General features: G+C 42.5%; 1 protein-coding gene across 3 annotated transcripts in view; it reads left to right on the forward strand.

Annotated features, from left to right (window-relative positions):
* Nucleotides 1-17372: 17372 nt before the first annotated feature.
* FNDC3B (fibronectin type III domain containing 3B) overlaps nt 17373-19779 on the forward strand; it is a 325384-nt gene continuing 322977 nt past the window's right edge. The window contains exon 1 of one of the 3 annotated variants that reach the window (XM_081302600.1): nt 17373-17571. The gene's annotated coding sequence lies outside the window, so the exon portion shown is untranslated. The other 2 variants (XM_081302599.1, XM_081302601.1) reach the window with 2 other exon arrangements.

The raw sequence follows: 19779 nt of genomic DNA on the forward strand, positions 1-19779 counted from the left end.
TTGATTGACTCCATGTTGGTTCCCGCCCGCCCCGCTGAAATATTGTCTCTGTTGAAAAACTGGCTTCACAAAGAAGGTGGCAGCAGGAAAATTTCAGAATCTAAAGCTTAAAAATAAGTCTTGGGCAGTGTGGGGTTATTTTCTGTCTCTGGGAGGGATCATCCAGTGTCTGAGGCCTGGGGACAGAGGCAAAGTCCCCAGCCGCTCATCCAGGAGATGTCACTCTCAGTAGCGTCTAGTGTCCTGAACTGTGCTCGCCCAGGATGATGGTGGGTAAGGAGCAGCAGGTCACAGGAGCCCCCTGACCCTCTGGGAGACAGCGCTCTCCCTGGGCAGACCCTGGGGCTGAGGGTCAGTGGCCAGGGGAGAATCATGTCAATGACTGTCCCTGCTTGTGGTCCCTGAGGTCCTGGGACAAGAATGCAGGAGGCAGCCAGTGTCACAAGACGTCCCTATCCCCAGCCAGGCCGGGCACCTGGCTAAGTGAGGAGAAAGATGGTGTCCCTCCTCAGGGCCTGGCCCCTGCGTCTGGTCTCACTTCTTCCCCAGCACTGCCTGGAAGGGGAGGAAGTGACACCCAGGGGAAGGCCGGGAAGTGAGGCCACCGTCACATTCAAGTTCAGGGTGCAACAGCTCAGTCTGCCCCCTAATAGGTCCCATACTCAGCTCCCCTTCATGGGCCATGTCCCTTCTGAGAGTCACACCCTGCCCTTTATAGGCATAAGGACCCAGAAGTTCCAGGGACACGTCCATGTTTAGGCTCCCGGATCCAGAAGTGCCTCAAGCGTCCATGTTTAGGCTCCCGGATCTGGAAGTTCCTCAGACATCCATGTTTAGGCCTCCAGATCCGGAAGTTCCAAAGGTGCACGTCCATGTTTAGGCTCTAGGATCCGGAAGTTCCTCAGGTGTCCATGTTTAGGCCCTCGGATCTGGAAGTTCCTTAGTTGCACGTCCATGTTGAGACTCTAGGATCCGGAAGTTCCTCAGGCGTTCATGTTTAGGGCCCCAGAACAGGAAGTTCCTCAGGTGCACATTCATTTTTAGGCCCCCAGATCCAGAAGTTCCTCAGGTGCACGTCCATCTTTGGGCCCTCGGATCCAGAAGTGCCTCAGGCATCCATGTTTAGGCCGCAGCATCCAGAAGTTCCTCAGGCACACGTCCATGTTTAAGCCCCTGGATCCGGAAGTGCTTTAGGCGTCCATGTTTAGGCCCCCGGTTCTGGAAGTTCCTCAGGCATACATGTTTAGCCTCTAGGATCTGGAAGTTCCTTAGGTGCACGTCCATCTTTGGGCCCTCGGATCCAGAAGTTCCTCAGTCCTCCATGTTTAGACCTAGCATCCAGAAGTTCCTCAGGTGCACATCCATGTTTAGGCCCCTGGATCCAGAAGTTCCTTAGGTGCACGTCCATGTTTAAGCTCTAGGATCCGGAAGTTCCTCAGTCCTCCATGTTTAGACCTAGCATCCAGAAGTTCCTCAGGTGCACGTCCTTTTTAAGCCCCTGGATCCAGAAGTTCCTCAGGCATCCATGTTTAGGCCCTCGGATCTGGAAGTTCCTCAGGCCCACATCCATGTTTAAGCCCCCTGATCCAGAAGTTCCTCAGGTGTGTGTCCCATGTTTAGGCTCTAGGATCCAGAAGTTCCTGCTGCAAGTATTTTGCTGCCAGAAGGGGAACAGCTAGAGAATGAGGCTAACAGTAGCTCTAATTCCCTTTACCGTAGATTTGGTATGATGGATAATTTTAAGTGTCAACTTGAATCATCACAGGTTCCCCAGATATTTGGTCAAACATTATTCTGGGTGTGGCCATGAGGGTGTTTTTAGATGAATTCAAATCTGTCGCGTGAGTAAAGCAGATTGCTCTCCCTGTTATGGGCAAAACTCATCCAATCAGGGAAAGGTCTGAATAGAGCAGTGGCCAACCCTCAGACAGTTAAAGTGAGCTCCTACCACCCACCTGACTGCTTGAGCTGGTCCTGCCTTCAGATGTGAACTGAAACATCAGCTCTTCTTAGGTCCCAAACCTTTTGTGTTAAATGTATATCATGAACTCTGTTGGTTCTCAGGTCTTTGAACTTGCATTGTAATTACACCATCCGCTCTCCTGGGTCTCCAGCTTTCTGACTACAGATAGGACTTCTTCATAAGTCTCCATAATCATGAGATCCAATTTCTTACAAGACCAGCAGAAGTGGTAGCCCCACCTAAAGGGGCATGGACTTTCCATCTCCATCAAGAGGAATGATACTGCATTGTCTCAGGAAATAGTAATGGTCGCCCCCTGAGGCATTTGCTATGCAAAACAATGGTTATCCTCCTCAGGACTTATGCCTTCCATCCCTCTTTGTGTCCAGACCTAATTAGACTCAAGTCTCAGCAGGCACCTACAGGTGAGATACAAAGTGTAACCCATAAGTAGATGTACAACCCTCCATTACTGAACCCAGATCCATTTCCTTGCTGTTCAGAAAGGACGCAAGGAAGCAAGGATGAATTGGGGGCAAGGAAAAAATTTTATTTGGTAAATCAGCAAAACCGAGAAGATGATGGACTAGCAGCCTAAAAGACTATCTTAACCCAGGTTTTAAGCTCCCTTTGTACTCCTTTTATCTTTAGGAGGAAATGATTGATGAACCATGGTAGCTGGTAATCTGTTGATTTGCATCAGTCTTAAAGGAGGAGGAGTGAGATTAAGAAAGCTTCAGGTAAATCAACCTTGTACTGCTTGTATAAATGATTAATGAGGCCTGCGTGCTTAGGGAGGTATAGACTTTTCCTAGCAAAGGATAGGTACAACTTTGAGGCTGCTGGGCTAAGTTTTCTTTGCATGGCTACATAGTTACTTGAATTTTCTAATTTATACCAGCAGAAACCCAGGCAAAGTATGTGGCTTAATATCAAATCAGGTTTACTTTATTCATATGGGCCCACTAAACAGAAATTCTGTGTTTAATATTGCAGCCTGAGGAGTTACAAAGGGCTCTGATTGGTTGGCTGAAATAAGAATCAAAATATGGCCACAATGAGCAAACTGGAAATGTCCAACTTCCCTTGGTTTAATGTTCAGGAAGGGACTCAGAGGCTTAGGGAGATTGGAATGTTTGAATGGATTTGGCATTTAAGACCTACTCAACCTCACTAGGAGGGTTCCAGGAGATACATCTTTCATCAATTCCTTGAGAAAAAAAATTGTGAGGGGAGCCCAAATATCTTTGAATAGCCCCAGGCTTCCCCTCCTCTGTAGGCCAGATATTACATTGGGAACCACACCACTTTATTAGAAAACCTAAATATAATGAAAGTAACTGGATCTTGGCATGACAGGAGCCAAACGGTGGCATCCAATCACCAAAGGCAAGGTAGACATAGTTATTACAACGGACTACAGAATCAAATCAGCAATTATAATAGTCTGTCGCAAAAGACCCATGGTATTAGTTAATTGTAGTGTTTCTAGAGGTGAAATAGGAAGACTACTAAATTCTTACTTGATCTGTATGAACAAGCACTTCTAGGCCAATTGAACAAAAGTTTAACTTGAATCACAAAAACAATCATAGCTCTTCAATCAGTTCCCAGACTTGAGCCAGTTCACAGACCCAGAACCAGGTTTGTAAGCTCTTCAGAAGGATAAGCTGTGTCTCTCAAGGTCCCTTAATATTGCTGAAAATGTGTACTGTGACTCTTCTCCCCAGGCTTCCCCAGAAGGACCTACAGCCACTTACCAGGGTAAGTGAGCAACTGGGAAAAGGAATTAACCAGAATTTGGGGGAACTACTGGATACTGGCTCTGATCTGATACTGATTTCAGGAGACCCAAAATGTCATTGTGGCCCTCCAATCAGAGTGGAGGCTTATGGAGGTCAGGAGATTGGGCCTTTAAACCCATTTGATTAGAAAGACCCCATATCCACCAGAAACGAGGCTGCCTTAGCACCTCTGCTATGATCAGTCATTCCATGGGAAGCCTGGAGGAAATGTGTCCTCAAGTAATGTGGTGGTGGATGCAGAGGTGTGGCAGCTGGAATTGTCAGCCTTGCAGTGGGGGATCTCAGAGGCTTACTTCTTTGAGAACTTAAGGGGATGGGTAAAGGAGAGTGCTTGAATTGTATATGTAGGAGTCAGAAGTTTATAGGTGGAATAATTTGAAGGTCACACCAAACCTCTTTATGTTTTTAAAATACTCTGTACTGTTGACACCAAAAAACCCAAATAACCCAATCAATAAATGGGCCAAGGAACTGAACAAACACTTCTAGAAGAGGATATACAATCAATCAACAAATACATGAAAAAATATTTAACATCTTTAACAATTAGAGAAATGCAAATCAAAACTATTTCATCTCACTCCAGTCAGAATGGCAGCTATTAAGAATACAAACAACAATAAGTGTTGGCGAGGATATGGGGGAAAAGGTACACTTATACACTGCTGGTGGGACTGCAAATTGGTGCAGCCAAACTGTAAAGCAGTATGAAATTTCCTTGGAAAACTGGGAATGGAACCACCATTTGACCCAGCTATCCCACTCCTCGGTCTATACTCAAAGGACTTAAAAACAGCATACAACAGGGACACAGCCACATCAATGTTTATAGCAGCACAATTCACAATAGCTAAACTGTGGAACCAACCTAGATGCCCTTCAGTAGATGAATGGATAAAGAAACTGTAGTATATATACACAATGGAATATTACTCAGCATTAGAAGAGAATAAAATCATGGCATTTGCAGGTAAATGGATGGAGTTGGAGAATATTATACTAAGTGAAGTTAGCCAATCCCCAAAAAAACAAATGCTGAATGTTTTCTCTGATATGATGATGCTGACTCATAATAGGAATGGTGGAAGGAGCATGGGAGGAATGGAAGAACTTTAGATAGGGCAAAGGGGAGGGAAGGGAAGGGAGGGGTCATGGGGGTAGGAAATGAGATGGACATCATCACCCTAAGTACATGTATGAAGACATGAATGATGTAAATCTTCTTTGTGTACAACCAGAGACATGAACAATTGTGCACTATAAGTGTAATATGAATTGAATTGCATTCTTCCTCATACATAACACATCAGAATAAATAAATAATTTAAAAAGAAAAGAAATACTCTGTATTGTGCTATGGAACATACATTACCAATCATTAGCTATTTCCTTGGGTCATAGTTTGGAAGACATATAGTAATAGGTATTCAAGAGTTACTCTTGAGAACCCCAGGCATATCATTACTTTTGCTCAGAGGGCACTCTATGATAACCTCTGCCATCACACATATCCTATTTCATAAGATCGTTAATTCACTTTGCTATCACATCACCAGACTCCTAGAGGGTAAGAGTTGTGCCTCTTCTCACTGGAATCCTATGTCCTTTTATTGGGATGACTGTGTGTTGGGAAAAAAAAATAACCAGACTTTGGGGGACTACTGGTACTGGATTTTGGTATGGTGGGGAATTTGATTTTATTATACATCTGACCCTGGAACACAGTGAGTTCTAAAAAAAAAAAAAAAAAGATGGTCAGATTAAATGATTGAATGTGTTAATTTAAAGAAGGTTAATTACTTACGAGATTTACAAGAAATGTGCTTTAGAGCAGATGAAGTTAGGTTAGGACTAAAAGGGATACTCACCATTGGGTAGCAGAAATTGATGTACACCTGGGAAATATGTAAAGAAGGAGGAGATCCTCAATACATGTTGAAGTCTTAATCTTTTCTTGCGTCTGGCTGTTTTTCAGTGAGCAACTGACTTTTATGATGATACCACACTTTATCCATTTCTCTCAACTTCTCCCTTAAAGCTCTATTAGACGTCAAAATAGCCTGTCATTATCAGATAAAGATAAGAAAAACAGTGAAATAGAAAAGGTAAACAACAGAGTAATTAACTTTTACCTCTTAATTGATTGCCTTGGTGTCTACCGATGCCAGAGCATATACAAAATAATAGGCTCCTTAAGGAAAAAAATCTTGGGCAAAACTTTTCACCAGAGCTGGGAGATTGATTTGAAGGTGGAGCTCCTGTCACATTAGCTCCATGCTCTCAGCTTATTGCTGTAGAGGAAAAAGATAAGCCTACAGAGTACAAGATAACAGTACTATTTATAGTAGTAATCATACCTGGATTCAGGCTGATATCACCCATGTGACGTGGTGAGAAGGTTGGTGTTAGTTCTGATTGGTTGGATTCCAAGTCATATCCAATGTTAAATGTTTTGACTATTATTGTTGCCAGATTTCTGTTCTTTAACTTTGTGACTTGGAAAGTTACTCAACTTCATGAAGTTTGCTTTTTCATCTATAAAATGGGGTGCAATTATGATAATGACACTTCCCTTATAAGGATTAAATGAAGAAAAGTAAATGAAACATACAATCTATAAAAAAATTAAAAATTCTAAATATTAGCAATTATTACTATTTGTAATACTAATTTTTGGGAGATACTGGGGATTGAACCCAGGGATGCTTTACTGCTGAACTATATCCCTATCTCTTTTTATTTTTTATTTTGAGAGAGGGTCTTGCTAAGTTGCTGAGTCTGGCCTTGAACTTGAGATCCTCCTGCCTTGGTCTCCTGAGTCTCTGGGATTATAGGCTTAAGCCATGATGCCCATGTGATTCTAATTATTGTACTCCTGTTGATTATGTTTTAGCTTTGATGTTCTGGAGGTAAGTGGGACAGGTACAGTATTGATTCAGTAGTCAATTTCAACATGGTCTGTTAAAGTTAGGGCTGTGGATAAAATGTAAATTGTGAAGGATCTAACAGCATCAGATTTGCCCATAGCTGCCATCCTATCAACAGTCTTTATTATGTGCCTGTGTCAAAGAGACTCCTATTCATATCTTGTCTTTACCTATATACAGCATCATTGATCATCAATAGTGCCAGCATTGTTTGAAGCCAGCCTGAGCAACTTAGCAAGACCCTCTTTCTCTCTCTCAAAAGAAAGAAAGAAGTAAATGAAGTAACATAATACTAAAAAAAATAGATAAATCTATACAACATCCTTTTGTATGCATGAAGTCTTAGAATAACATCTTGTAGCAATAAAGATAGTTTTAAATGGATATTATATCTATTTTATAAATCACATAAAAATATTTTATGAACACATATATGTTGTCCTTACTTTCAAAAATATCTGTATTGTGAGGAATGAGATTGGCCAAATTATATTATGTGCATGTAGGAATATGGCATAATGAATTGCACTGTTATGTAAAATTATAATACACCAATTAAAAATTTTTTAAAAATCTGGGTTGATAAATCTGTACTTTCCTAAATGGGTAGACTATGATTTCAAGTACTATATGTATGTATGTATATATGTATGTATATGTATTTTTGTGTGTTTTTTTTTTGCGTGTGTGTATATAGATTATATATAAAATGCTTTCTATTTTTTTAGTGAGGATGAAATCTCACAGTACTACTAATGCAATTTTTTCAATTTGGTGATTAAACAATTATTATTGAGCATCTATTATTTGCAAGGTAGTGCCAGACATTTGGGGGTAGACAAAGACAAAGATATCAATTAAACTCTCTAATGGTCTAAAAGTACATGTGATGGTAAATTTTATGTCAACTTGGCTAAGCCCAAATACCTAGATATTTGGTCAAACACCAGTCTAGATGTTGCTGTGAAGGTTTCCTTTTTTTTTTTTTTTCAAATGAGATTAACATTTAAATATGTAGAATAAAGCAGATTGCTCTGCATAATGTGAGTGGGCCTCATCCAAACAGTTGAAGGCCTTAGGAGAAAAAAGGCTGATGATCCCCACAGAAAGAAAGAATTCTGCCTTCAGACTGCTTATGAACCCAAGCTGCAACAACTCCTCTTTGAATCTTTACTCTCCTAGCCTAAACTGCAATACTGTGTGAGCCAATTCTTTAAACATTCCCTCCCTTGAAAATATGTCTATATCTTCAACCTATTGATTCTGTTTATCTGGGAAACCCTAATTAATTCAGTATATGATCAAAATATATAATTATTTTTCAGTGTGTGATAATCTCACTTAGATTACAAACTCCCTAAGAAGAAGGATAATGTTGGAGTTTATTCCTTATTCTTTGGAATAATTAACATAAGTTTGAATAGTAAAAGTTGTTAGTAAATATATGTAAAGTAACTAAAACTTATCCTAATAAGAATAAACAATGTATTCTCTCATCTATCACATACAAACTAAAGAATTTTAAAAATGATTACAGTTAGTTTCATTTGTATGAGGAATTCTAAACCAGATTTAGCATAAGCTGTTTCATTCTAACCTTGATATTTTTTCCCTCAATCTATTTTGTATATATTTTCTGTCATTTGAAACCTAAATAGTGGTAAATAAAATATGCCTATGTCTCATAAGGATAGGACAGCATACACTAAGACAGAGGTAAAATAGGTCATTAAAATAAAGATACAATGAATAAGAGTTATGTAATAAAAAAGGAGGAAGAATGTCTTTATCAGAAATCCTAGGCTAAGGATAATTGCCATATTGGGAACATAATATATTTCTGACATTCTTTTTTTTTTTAATTTTTATTTATTTTTTCTTAGTTCTCGGCGGACACAACATCTTTGTTGGTATGTGGTGCTGAGAATCGAACCCGGGCCGCACGCACGCCAGGCGAGCACGCTACCGCTTGAGCCACATCCCCAGCCCCTATTTCTGACATTCTTAGAAGACAAGGCAAAAAGGAATCAAAATAAATTACCTTATTCCTGTTAAATAAAGGAAGTGTATCACTTCATCAAGAAAGATAAACTTTTTGGGTGAGAGCACTGGGAATGAATACAGGGGTGCTTTAACCTGAGTCAAATCCCAGTCCTTTTTAAAATTATTATTATTTTTTTTGAGATACAGTCTTGCTAAATGGCTCAGGTTGTTTTCCAACTTGTGATCCTTCTGCCTCAGTCTCCCAAGTTGCTGAAACAACAGGTGCATTCTACTGTGCCCAGCTAAGAAAGATAAATAATAGATAAGTAACTAACTTAGTTACTAAGGCAGCAGAGCGGTCTCTACACAAATATTGTGATATCATCATGGACAAGATAGGGATATATTTGGGCCATCAAAAATGCTAGTTAAGCTGGGCGTGGTACCTCACGCCTGTGATCCCAGTAACTCGGAAGGCTGAGACAGGAGAATCACAAGTTCAAGTTTGGCTTGGGCATTTTAGCAAGACTCTATCTAAAAATAAAAAAGACTGGGGATGTAGCTTAGTGGTAAAGCACCCCTAGGTTTAATCCAGTATCAAAAAAAAATTTTTTTTTAAAAAGGAAAAGAAAATGCTGGTTAATCCATCCATAAAGATCCCAGAAACTGCAAGATAAATGACATTAGATGAAGTCTAGTTCTTTAAGAATATTAAGTAAGGAGTCGGAGACCCAGAGAGGTAAAATTATTTTTCTGAGATTACACAGCAAGTCATAGCAACAGATCAGTGTTCTTTCCATTAGAAAAGATTAACGGCATCAAACACACAGTAACGTGGTGGGGAGAATGGAAGAACAGAATTTCATTGGATTAGACAAGGGAGAATGAAAGGAAGGGAGAGGAGATGGGAATAGGAAAGACAGTAGGACGAATCAGACATAACATTCCTATGCTCATATATGAATACATGATCACTGAAACTCCACATCATGTACAACCACAAGAATGGGATCCTAATTAGAATAAGTTATACTCCCTGTATGTATCACATGTCAAAATACACTCTTACTGTTATGTATATCTAAAAAGAACAAATAAAAAATTTTAAAAAAAGGATAACAGGATCAGTTTTTACTCAGTCCGAGGAAGGATCCTGAGCAAGAGCAGTAGGCCCCAGGGAAGCTCACTTGCTCATTTCAGGAGTATTTGTTTGGAGTGCAGACATAGGTCCAGGGTTGGGGCTTAATGTCTGAGCCCCTCTTGGAGGTTGCTAGGAAAGTCCATGAGAACATGGGGAAGATCTTATCCCCCATGAAGCCAGTTGTGCCAGGCGTCTGGTCTAGTAACACTTTCTATCATAGGATCAGTTGTGACTTTCGTCAGTCATGGGATCAGAAGCTGGGAGGGAAGGTGTGGCTCTGAGCACACTGTCTCTGCGACTTGTTGCCTCACCCAGTGAGCCTTCATGGTTTTGTGTGTGTGTGTGTCTCAAGGGCAAGGGATTTATAAGCGAAATTTGGGAAGGCTACTTCTCCTTTTTTTTTTTTTAATGTTGATGGACCTTTATTTTATTCATTTATTTATATGCGGTGTTGAGAATCAAACCCAGGGCTTCACACATGCTAGGCAAGCGCTCTACCACTGAGCTACAACTTCAGGCCCAGGAAAGGCTACTTCTGCATAGATTCTTTTTTGTCTCCAGACTTTCCCTCACCTCCAATAACAAATCAGTGGCATCATATCATTTCCATCGGAGTATCCCAAGTCCATTTATTACTCTCTGTCTTTACTGCCACTACCTTACCTGATCTCTTACCTGATCCATCTCTTACCTGATCCACTCTAAAGGCCACTCTGCTTCCAATCTAGCCTTCTTTCTCTCCCAGGGTTCACATGCCCTGCAGTGCAATCATTTATAGGAGGAAACCAGATCATGAATCATGAAACTGAAACTCCCTTTCTAAAATCCACACTAGCGTCTCTGAATAGAATATAAACCCTATGTGACCTGTAAAGCTATGTGTGATCTGGCTCTGTCCATTTTACCCAGTGTCATCTCTTGCCACTTGAACTATGTATGTTTAGTTCTCTTCAACTTCAGCGTGTAACACATGGTTGGGTGTCTGCAAGGTTTTTCTGCAGATTTCAGCTTACATATCAATTTACAGAAAGACTTCTCTCAAAGTAGATTCCTGCCCTCTCCTTCCTTGGCTACCATAGTACTCTGTTTTCTTCCTTTGTTGTACTTTTCTCAACATATAGTTACAGGTTTACTTCTTTATTAAGACTCTAAAACCACGAGACTTAGAGGTATGGATACAGTCTATATTATATTAAGTAATGTCTGTCATGTGGTAGGTGTTCAGTAAACATTTGTACAATGGTTTAATGTACAACGACCATGAGATATTGGGAGCCGAGGGCTCTCTAATTGGTGACCATTATAACAGACCTTGTCAGAGCAAGAGAGGAGTAGGCCAGAGGTGGTGCTGGCTTTGTCGGGAGGTGTTCACGTGGCCTCCTTGGCTGGGTTAACAAGTTACTCCACATTGCTTCTCAGTCTTCTGCAAGCTGAAAAAACTTACCCACAAATTCACAGAAAACTTCTAGAAAGGATTGGAAAGTTTTTATACTACTTCCAAAGAGAGTGGGAAGTCCTGCCTCTGGCAGTCAGAGGCCGAGAAAGGGTGTTTAATAATGTTAATGTGATTAAAATTTAACCCCCTAGCTAGTGAGACAAACAGATTATTATGTGAAATACCAAAAATTACGACAATACCGTAGTAACTCTATAGAAGATGAGACACAATTTCAAATATTATATCCTACTCTTCATAAACCAGAATTGGCCCAGTTGTCTCATTACTGTCTTCGATTTATTGCTTTCTGGTTAAATCTCAGAATCTTTTCTTGACCAAAATGGTTTATGTCTGAGCCACATTGCCTGAGCTAAAGACATTTCTTTGTTTCATTTCTCTTTGAAGGGCACTGTTATAAACTGAGAGATTATATCCTCCTTAAAAGTGTATGTTGAAACCCTAACCTTGAAGGTGATGGTATTTGGAGGTGGGGCTTTTCAAGGTAATTAGGTTATGAGGATGGAGCTCTCATGAATAAGATTAGTGCCCTTGCAATTGGCATTCCAGAGCTTGCCTTTTCTCTTTTTGCCCTCTGCCTAATGAGTATACAACCAAAACATGATCATCTGTGAACCAGAAATCTGACTCTGAACCCTACACCTGATTTGTCAGTACCTTAGATCTTGCACTTTCAACTTCCAGAATGGTGAGATAGACATTTCTGTTGTTCAAGCCACCCAATCTATGTTATTCTGTTATAGAATCTTAAACTAAGATAGACCTGTATACACATATCTACACATATCTATATGTGTATATTTCTCTCCAGGGAAATTTTTAAAAATTGTTAGAGGATGACAATATTTTACATAACTGTTGAGAGGAATCTGGGTACCATTCAGAAGTCTAGACCTCTTAGGAGGAAAAATGACCCTAGGAGCAAGTCAGGTAGGAGAGTGGGCACATCTTTATAGTGATTCTCAGGCTCAACCTGCTCCTCTATGGTGGTATGGTTCAGGGCAAGTCAGTGTGATATGCATATTTGTAGCTTTGTAAATAACTTTGCCTCATGAGAAACATTTCTAGTAGTTTGTCCTTGGGCTTCTCTTGTTTTGTGTTTTTATTAGTGACTGGGATGGCAACATGGGAAGCATTCTTATCAATGTCAGGAAATTAGGAAAGGTTGTTGACAGAGACAAAATCCAAAAAGTCTTAGCAGGCTGATACGTGAGAAATAAAACTTGTAAACAAAATTTAATAATTTAGCTCAATTACATATCTGATATATGCCCAACTTGACAACTTTTCACAGATGGAGTCCTGTGAATTAACAGGATGAGGAAACTGCGAAGAAAATGAGCACAAAATTCAACTATATCAATAGGAGTGTTTTGTCCCGGTTAAGGCAGGAATAGGAACCACTCTGTGGTTTTGTTCTGATCATGCCTGAAATATTATGAACAGAAGAAGCTGGATACTCAGTTTTGAACAAGTAGGCCCCCAGAGGTGGTAGAAAAAAAAGATGGCAACAGATCCTTGAGGAGTTTAGCATGTCAGAGACATTTATCCAGAAATGAGAATCTTTAGGGAGCCAATGATAGACATGATCATTCATCAGAAGGCAAGGTTAGTGTTGTTATTTTGTCTGCCTCCAGAGGGCAGAGACAGGACCAGGGGGAAAGTTGCCAAAAGGCATTCAGAGTTGCCTTCTTGGCCAGAAGCCTTTTCCCTATCCCTGGGGGTGTCCGGCTGAGGCTGGATGGCCTGGGAGCAAAGATGTTGCTTTGGGAGGGGAGCCCAACAGCCTTGTGCTTTCATGATCTCTGACAATCTCGATAGCTTCTCTACCTTAACAGTTCTGATAACTCTTGGACACATCTCTGAAATGTGTTTTTCTTTTGTAAATGTTGGGCTAAAATTTGTCCTTGTCTTGCCCTGAACAATAGAAAAGAAGGTGAAACCACAGGTTTGACTAGTTAAATTGTTCTGGAGGAATTTGTTTAACTGAAGTTGCGATGTTGCTCTAAGATTGTCCTTTAATACTCTAGTAAATTCTGAATGTTGTTCAAAACAGGATGAATTGGCTTTTTGTCAATGTTCAGATCTGGCTTAGGCATTAGAATAAGAAGTAGATGCAAAGAGTTAATGCCCTTCCATCTAAGGTCAAGACGGGTTTTCAAGATTAGGGGCAAGCCAGAGCCTGCCTTTGTGGCAACTCCAGCTATTAGAGAAGGGAGGATATTGAGACAGAAACACCTGGGTCTTCTAGATGCTATGTGCAGCCACTCACAGAGATCTTTGACAAAGAAGCTCAAATTTAAGGATTTTGGACTAAAGAGGGTCTCTGAGGTTTGTTTAATCATTTGAGACCTTTTCAATACTTTCATGTTTACCTACGTGTTACTGTGGCATTTCCTTTGTTATAATATCTCCTTCAGATCAGGAAATACAACTATGACTCTTTTTAAAATATTTCTTTTCTCATATGACTCAGCCAACTTTACATGGGTGATGGGAAGGCTTTTAAGTGTTTATATTTTGTTATAGATCTTAACAACTAGGTATCTTCATTGGATGCTAGGTTTTGGATTTAAATAAAACCTAAACTGCTTTTGGAACAGTCTTAACCTCAAGTTTGGTTCTATAATTTGGAACCTAGGGCAGTAGATGACTCAGACTGTCAATACCAGATAGTGGATTGTGTTGCGTTGGGTTGAGGTTCTTCTCATTTCCAGAAACATGACTCTGATCTAAGTCTTCATCATTTCCCAGATAGGTTCAGAATATGACTTTCTGATGGGAGCTTCTTCTACGTCTAGCTGCCAGAAAAATCAACCTTGAAATCTACTTCAAACACTTCATGCCTCAATAATCCCACAGTGTTTCTCATTGTATGAAATCTAAATCCCTCAGTAGTTGAGAGCCCTCTATCCAAAGTCCCATCTTTTTCTTTGAAGCTTCCAGTTTTCTTTCCTATTAATTTTACCAGGAAAGACAATTTATACATTCAAGGAAGAATCATTTTTTTTTATTATCAGGTGTTTGAGTTTTTAATCCTCACTTTAGCAGAAAAGCAATAGCATAACTTAATAATTAAGAAAATATAGGCTCAGAGAACTTTGATAACTTGTGCAACATCACTGATTTTTGTCTGATTATAATTTCCAATCTCTCTACTGTATCAATTTTCTATTATTTGCAAATGTTGATTGTGTTTCTTTTCTGTGCCAAAGCTGGTATTAGGTGACAGGGATGAGAAGATGACTGAAACACTGAGATTATGTATATGCACATGCATCTTTAAAATTGTTCCTTTTAGATATACATGACAGTAGAGTGTATTTTGACATATTATACATACATGGATTGTAACTTCTCATTCTGTGATTGTACATGATGTAGAGTTACACTGGTTGTGTACCATATATGAACATAGGAAAGTAATGTCTGATTCATTCGACTTTCCTATTCCTATCTTCCCTCCCTTCCCTTCATTCTCCTTGTCTAATCCAATGAACTTCTAGTCTCACCCACTTACTGTGTGTTAGAATCTGCATACCAGAAAACATAGGGCCTTTGGTTTTTTGGGATTGGCTTACTTCACTTAGCATGATAGTCTCCAGTTCCACCCATTTACTGGCAAATGCCATAATTTCATTCTTCTTTATGGTTGAGTAATATTCCTTTGTGTAAATGTACCACATTTCCTTTATCCATTCATCTGTTGAAGGGCACCTAGGTTGGTTCCATAGCCTAACTATTGTGAATTGAGCTGTTATAAACATTGTTGTGGCTGTGACACTGTAGTATACTAATATGCTTTGGGTATTTGTTGAGGAGTGGAATAACTGGGTCAAATGGTGGTTCCATTCCAAGTATTCTGAGGAATCTCTGTACTGCTTTCCAGATTGATTGCACCAATTTGCAGTCTACCAGCAATGTATGAGTGCACCTTTTTCTCCACATCAACACCAACATTTATTGTTACTTGTATTTTTCATAATTGCCATTCTAACTGGAGTGAGATGAAATCTCAGTGTAGTTTTAATCTGCATTTGTTGAGTTGCGAGAGATGTTCAACATTTTTTCATTTTTGTTGACCATTCCTATTTTTTCTTCTGTGAAATATCTATTAGTTCCTTTGCCCATTTATTGAGTTTTTTTGCTTTTTTGGTATTAAGTTTTTTAAAGTTCTTGGTATATCCTGGAGATTAATGCTCTGAGGTACAGGTGGCTAAGATTTTCTCTGATTCTGTAGGCTATATATATATATCTTTATGTTCTTGATAGCTTCCTTTGCTGTGAAAAAGATTTTTAGTTTGATACCATACCATTTATTGATTCTTGATTTTACTTCTTGCGCTTTAGGATCTTATTGAGGAATTCGGTTCCTAAGCTGACATGAGGGAGAGATGGGCCTACTTTTTCTTCTAGTAGGCACAGGGTCTCTGGTTTAATGCCTAGGTCTTTGATCCACTTTGAGTTGAGTTTTGATGCACATGCATTTTTATATACATTAATTCTTCTTAATAAAAAGAAATCTAGTCAGCTTATTGGAAGAAATAGGCAAAAATTTCCATCCACTGAATTCCTCTTGCCTACTCTTCCTTTCTTTGTAAAGCTTGTTCTACAACACTTAATTTGAACTTTCACCCTTTGAAGTTGGCCCACTTATCTAGTCATTTAAATTCTCCCATATACTTTATAATTAATGTATTCAATAAACATAAGGGGGTTTAGGTTGATGCTGGGAATTTAAAAATGAACAGGACTCAGTCAAGTGGAAGAAATATGAGAACTGAAAAGAATGATGAGCTTATGGGAAAAGAGCCTTGGACACGGGATGGATAAGTAAATGATTTTAGGGAAGAGAAGGAAGTGTGTTCTGACAGAGGGAAGGTATGTACAAGGAAAGGGGTGTCTTTGGGAGACATGAGAATTAAGCTGACTGATGGGCATGTCTCAGGAGCAAGCTAGAGGGGCAGAGGCTGGAGAAGGCATTTGGGCCCAAGTGGAATGAGTCACCTGTGCCAGGATGAGCGTTTGAACTGTGCTCTGCGGGCACCAGGGAACCATGTTTTAAAGAAAAAAAATTTTTTTTCCTTTGCATACAGGGTTATAATTTAGAATTGGAACCATGTTTTAGAAAGATGGTTTCAAGAGCCCCCTGTGGGGACATCAACAGGAAAGAAGCCATTAAGGAGGGCTCCATTTGCCTGGACTTGCCATTATCCACAAGAAAAGGAGTTTTTTCTTAGCTTTTTTTTAAAAAAAATTACTTTAATAAGTACTATTTATTTATTTATTTATTTGGGTCAATGAGAATGATATGTTGTCTCTGGTGGCTACTGAGTATTCCTTTGTAGTTTAATAATTGAGAGAGAAAGGAGTTATATAGAATACCTGGGTTGCTATGAAAGGGAGGGGTCTCTCTCCATTAATTTCTGCTTTTTCCTGAAACCCTCCCTAATTTGAGGGGTGAGATGAGAAGTAATCTGTTGACCTCCCTGAGCTTGTGCAATAGGAATATATTACATTTGATTTAATTAATATAAACTCAACAGTTACTTAATGAGCCCTTTTGTGATCCTTGCACTGTGCTATGATATGAGGAAACAAACAGTCTCTACACTGAAGGGCACATACCAGACACTGAAAGGGAATATAGATATTTTAATTTTGGCTCATAAAACTTGCTTATGATATGTTAGCTTCATGAACAAAACTCCATGAGAAATAAAGGAGTGACAGCTGACGAGGTTACTGTGGGAATTAGCCACAGAAAAAGGGAAATATTACGTGTAAATGAAATGTCAGTCTTAGCTTTGATTATTACTGAGCAAACCCTGCATTCCTGCCGGCGTTTTGGAGATCTGCAGAACGCGCAGCCCTCGCAGTTCAGGAGCCGAGAGTTGCCCTAAGCTTCAGACTTCTGTAGTCTGTCTGAATCCAGAGGAGTTTTTGTGTAGCTAGGCCCGGCTGGGGGACAAGCGAGGCCCCCGCCGAGTCTGCGATCGTTCCGGCGGGTATACTCGGCGGTTTACGGTAGTGGGCGGGCCCCAAATCCCCATGTGGTCCCGACATCATTGACATGGCGGAATCCCCCATCAAACCCTCCTAGTAGTTATTTGAGCAGCGGCGGCGGCCGGAGGAGGAGGAGGAGGAGGAGGAGGAGGAGGAGGAGGAGGAGGAGAGCGGCGGCGGCAGCAGGAGCGGCGTAGGGGGCGGCAGGGATTCTCCGGGCTGCCGACTGGGAAGGCGTGGGCGACCCAGTGTGTGCGCGCTCAGAACCCCGCGTTTCAGCCGGAGGGAAGGTAAGGCGTGCAGGAGCCGGGGGCTGGAGGGGACGGGGACCCTCGTTCAGCCGCCGGTCCCGGCGCGTTGGAAAGCCCCAGGCTGCACGCCGAGCCCGCCGAAGTACGTCCCTGGCCCGTGAGTGCTTCGGGCTTCCCGGTGAAAACTTGGCGCCACAGTGCCGGGGCACTCCTCGCTCTCGGGGGGTACCCGGGAACACCGGACTGGCGAGGGGGCGGCCCCTCCTGTCCCCCACTGCTTGCTGAGGTTTGGAGGAAGGAAAGAAAAGGATAGAGTCCTCTTGATGAGGAAAAAAAAAGAAAAGAAAAGAAAAGAAAGAAATCTGGGCTTACCCCCACCCCCCGGCCTTCCCAGCAGATTTTGTCCGAGGAATCCGCTCCCCCTCCCGGAATCTCCGCGGCAGGAACGCTGCCCAGGAGGGGGAGGGCGGGCGGCGAGGCCGAGGAATCTTCGACGTGTCACTTTCTGAGACTGTAGATTTCCATATGGTGGAGGGAGGGGGGCGTGCGTGCGAAGTGGGGCTGGAAGTTGGGGCCTCCTCTGTGCCCGGCGGGGCGGGGGCGGGCCGGGGCCGCCGACCCGGGGATGCTCGGGGAGGGTCCCAAACCCACGCGGGCCAGACCCGTAGCCCCGGCGCCGCCCGGGCCCCCCGCCCCCGCCCGTCCTCTCCGGGACACTCCCCGCCTAGCCGCTGGCCACCTCCGCGCGCGCCACGTCCTCCCTCCCTGTCCTGCCCCCCGGGCTCCCCCCGGGCTGGGGGCGGTAACCGGCGGCCGCGGCCGGACTTGGCGAGCCAGGCGGCTGAAAGCTCGGGCGGGGAGCGGGGCGCGGCGGGAAGGAGCGGGCAACCCGGTGTGTGGGCCAGCGGAGCTCCGGTCAGTCGGTCACCCCGAGGGGCGCCCCGGCCGGGGGTGGGGCGGGCGGGCGGGCGGAATCCGCGCCCGGAGGCGGCCGGGAGGGGCCGGGCAGGCGGGCGGGCCGGGGCCGCGCGGACCGTCTGGTGCCCGGGGCGGGCGGGGGCCGGCCGGCGTGGGAAGGGCCTGTCAGTCCCGGCGGAAAGTGGAGCCTCGGGCCGTGCCCGCGAACTTTCCTACAGGTTGGGGTCCGGCGCCCCGTGGGAGCTCGAGGACCCGGCCAGTGTCCCGGGAGACCGGGCTGGGCCGCCCGGCGGCGCCGTTGGCGGGGAGGCTTCCAGGAGTGCGCGGTTGGAGTTGGAGATTTTCGAATCCCAGTTCCCACCCTGCCGTCCCAGACGAAGGAAAGCAATGGCATTTTATCCAGACAGTGCCGATGGCAGACTTCCTTAAAAGTTACAACTTTTTATTTTCTTTTCTCTTTAGCCCAGCATTTTCTTTAAACAAAATGTAGAATTTGGCTGCGATGGGCTGAAGCTGGGGCCAAAAATGCACACGTTTATCTCACCATCCCGGTTGGTTTCTAGTCTCCCTCCCCCTTCCCTCCCAGGCTTAATCATATTTTGGAACGGGTGAGGTCTTTTGTTGGGTGGGCACCCCCTGATTGCTTGTCTGTTTATTTTTTAATGTGCAACTAATTTGATTTGAATTTCCTCCAGTTACCAGGCCTTGTTAGGGAAAGCTAAGGGAGAAGAAATATGCCACTTTTCTTCTTTTCTTTTTTTATAAATGTGGCAAGAGGTGGGGCATTAGGAAAGGGGAGGCACGGTGGTTGTGGGCAAAGAGTCAGAGGAGCAGACAGACCCGGAAGAAAAGGAATCTGTTCTGGAATAACACTTTTTTTTTTTTTAAGGCTTCAGGCCTTGGGCAAAATCAGAACTGCTCTGTTCTGATTTCTGCTGCTGGAATTGTGCCTTCACCCCCAAGTTAAAGCTGTGACCCTGAGGGTTTGGGCAGATAGCAGCCTGGCCCTGGTTCTGTGCCTCTTGTAGGGGGCCCTTGGTTCCCCCTCATTGGAGGCTGACTCTCTGGATTTAGCGTTCTGTAAATTTCCTGGCTCCCAGGGAGCAGCTGTTAACGAGGGTAAAGTCTCTGGGCATGTTTCTGGCCCTGCAGGAGGACCTCACCAGTGAGGGTACAATTCTCACTTTGTTTAGACACCAGTGGGGCACCCACAGGCTGGCTAAGAGTAGGTATATCTGGTAAAAAAAAAATGCTGCCTTTATAAAATGGTTTTTAAGGTGTTTTTGTTTAAATGCTTTTAGGAGAAAAAAATTCATCTGTAAAGATAGT

The sequence above is a fragment of the Spermophilus citellus genome (assembly GCF_964194105.1).
Source record: "Spermophilus citellus genome assembly, chromosome: 7".
Classification (NCBI taxonomy): domain Eukaryota; kingdom Metazoa; phylum Chordata; class Mammalia; order Rodentia; family Sciuridae; genus Spermophilus; species Spermophilus citellus.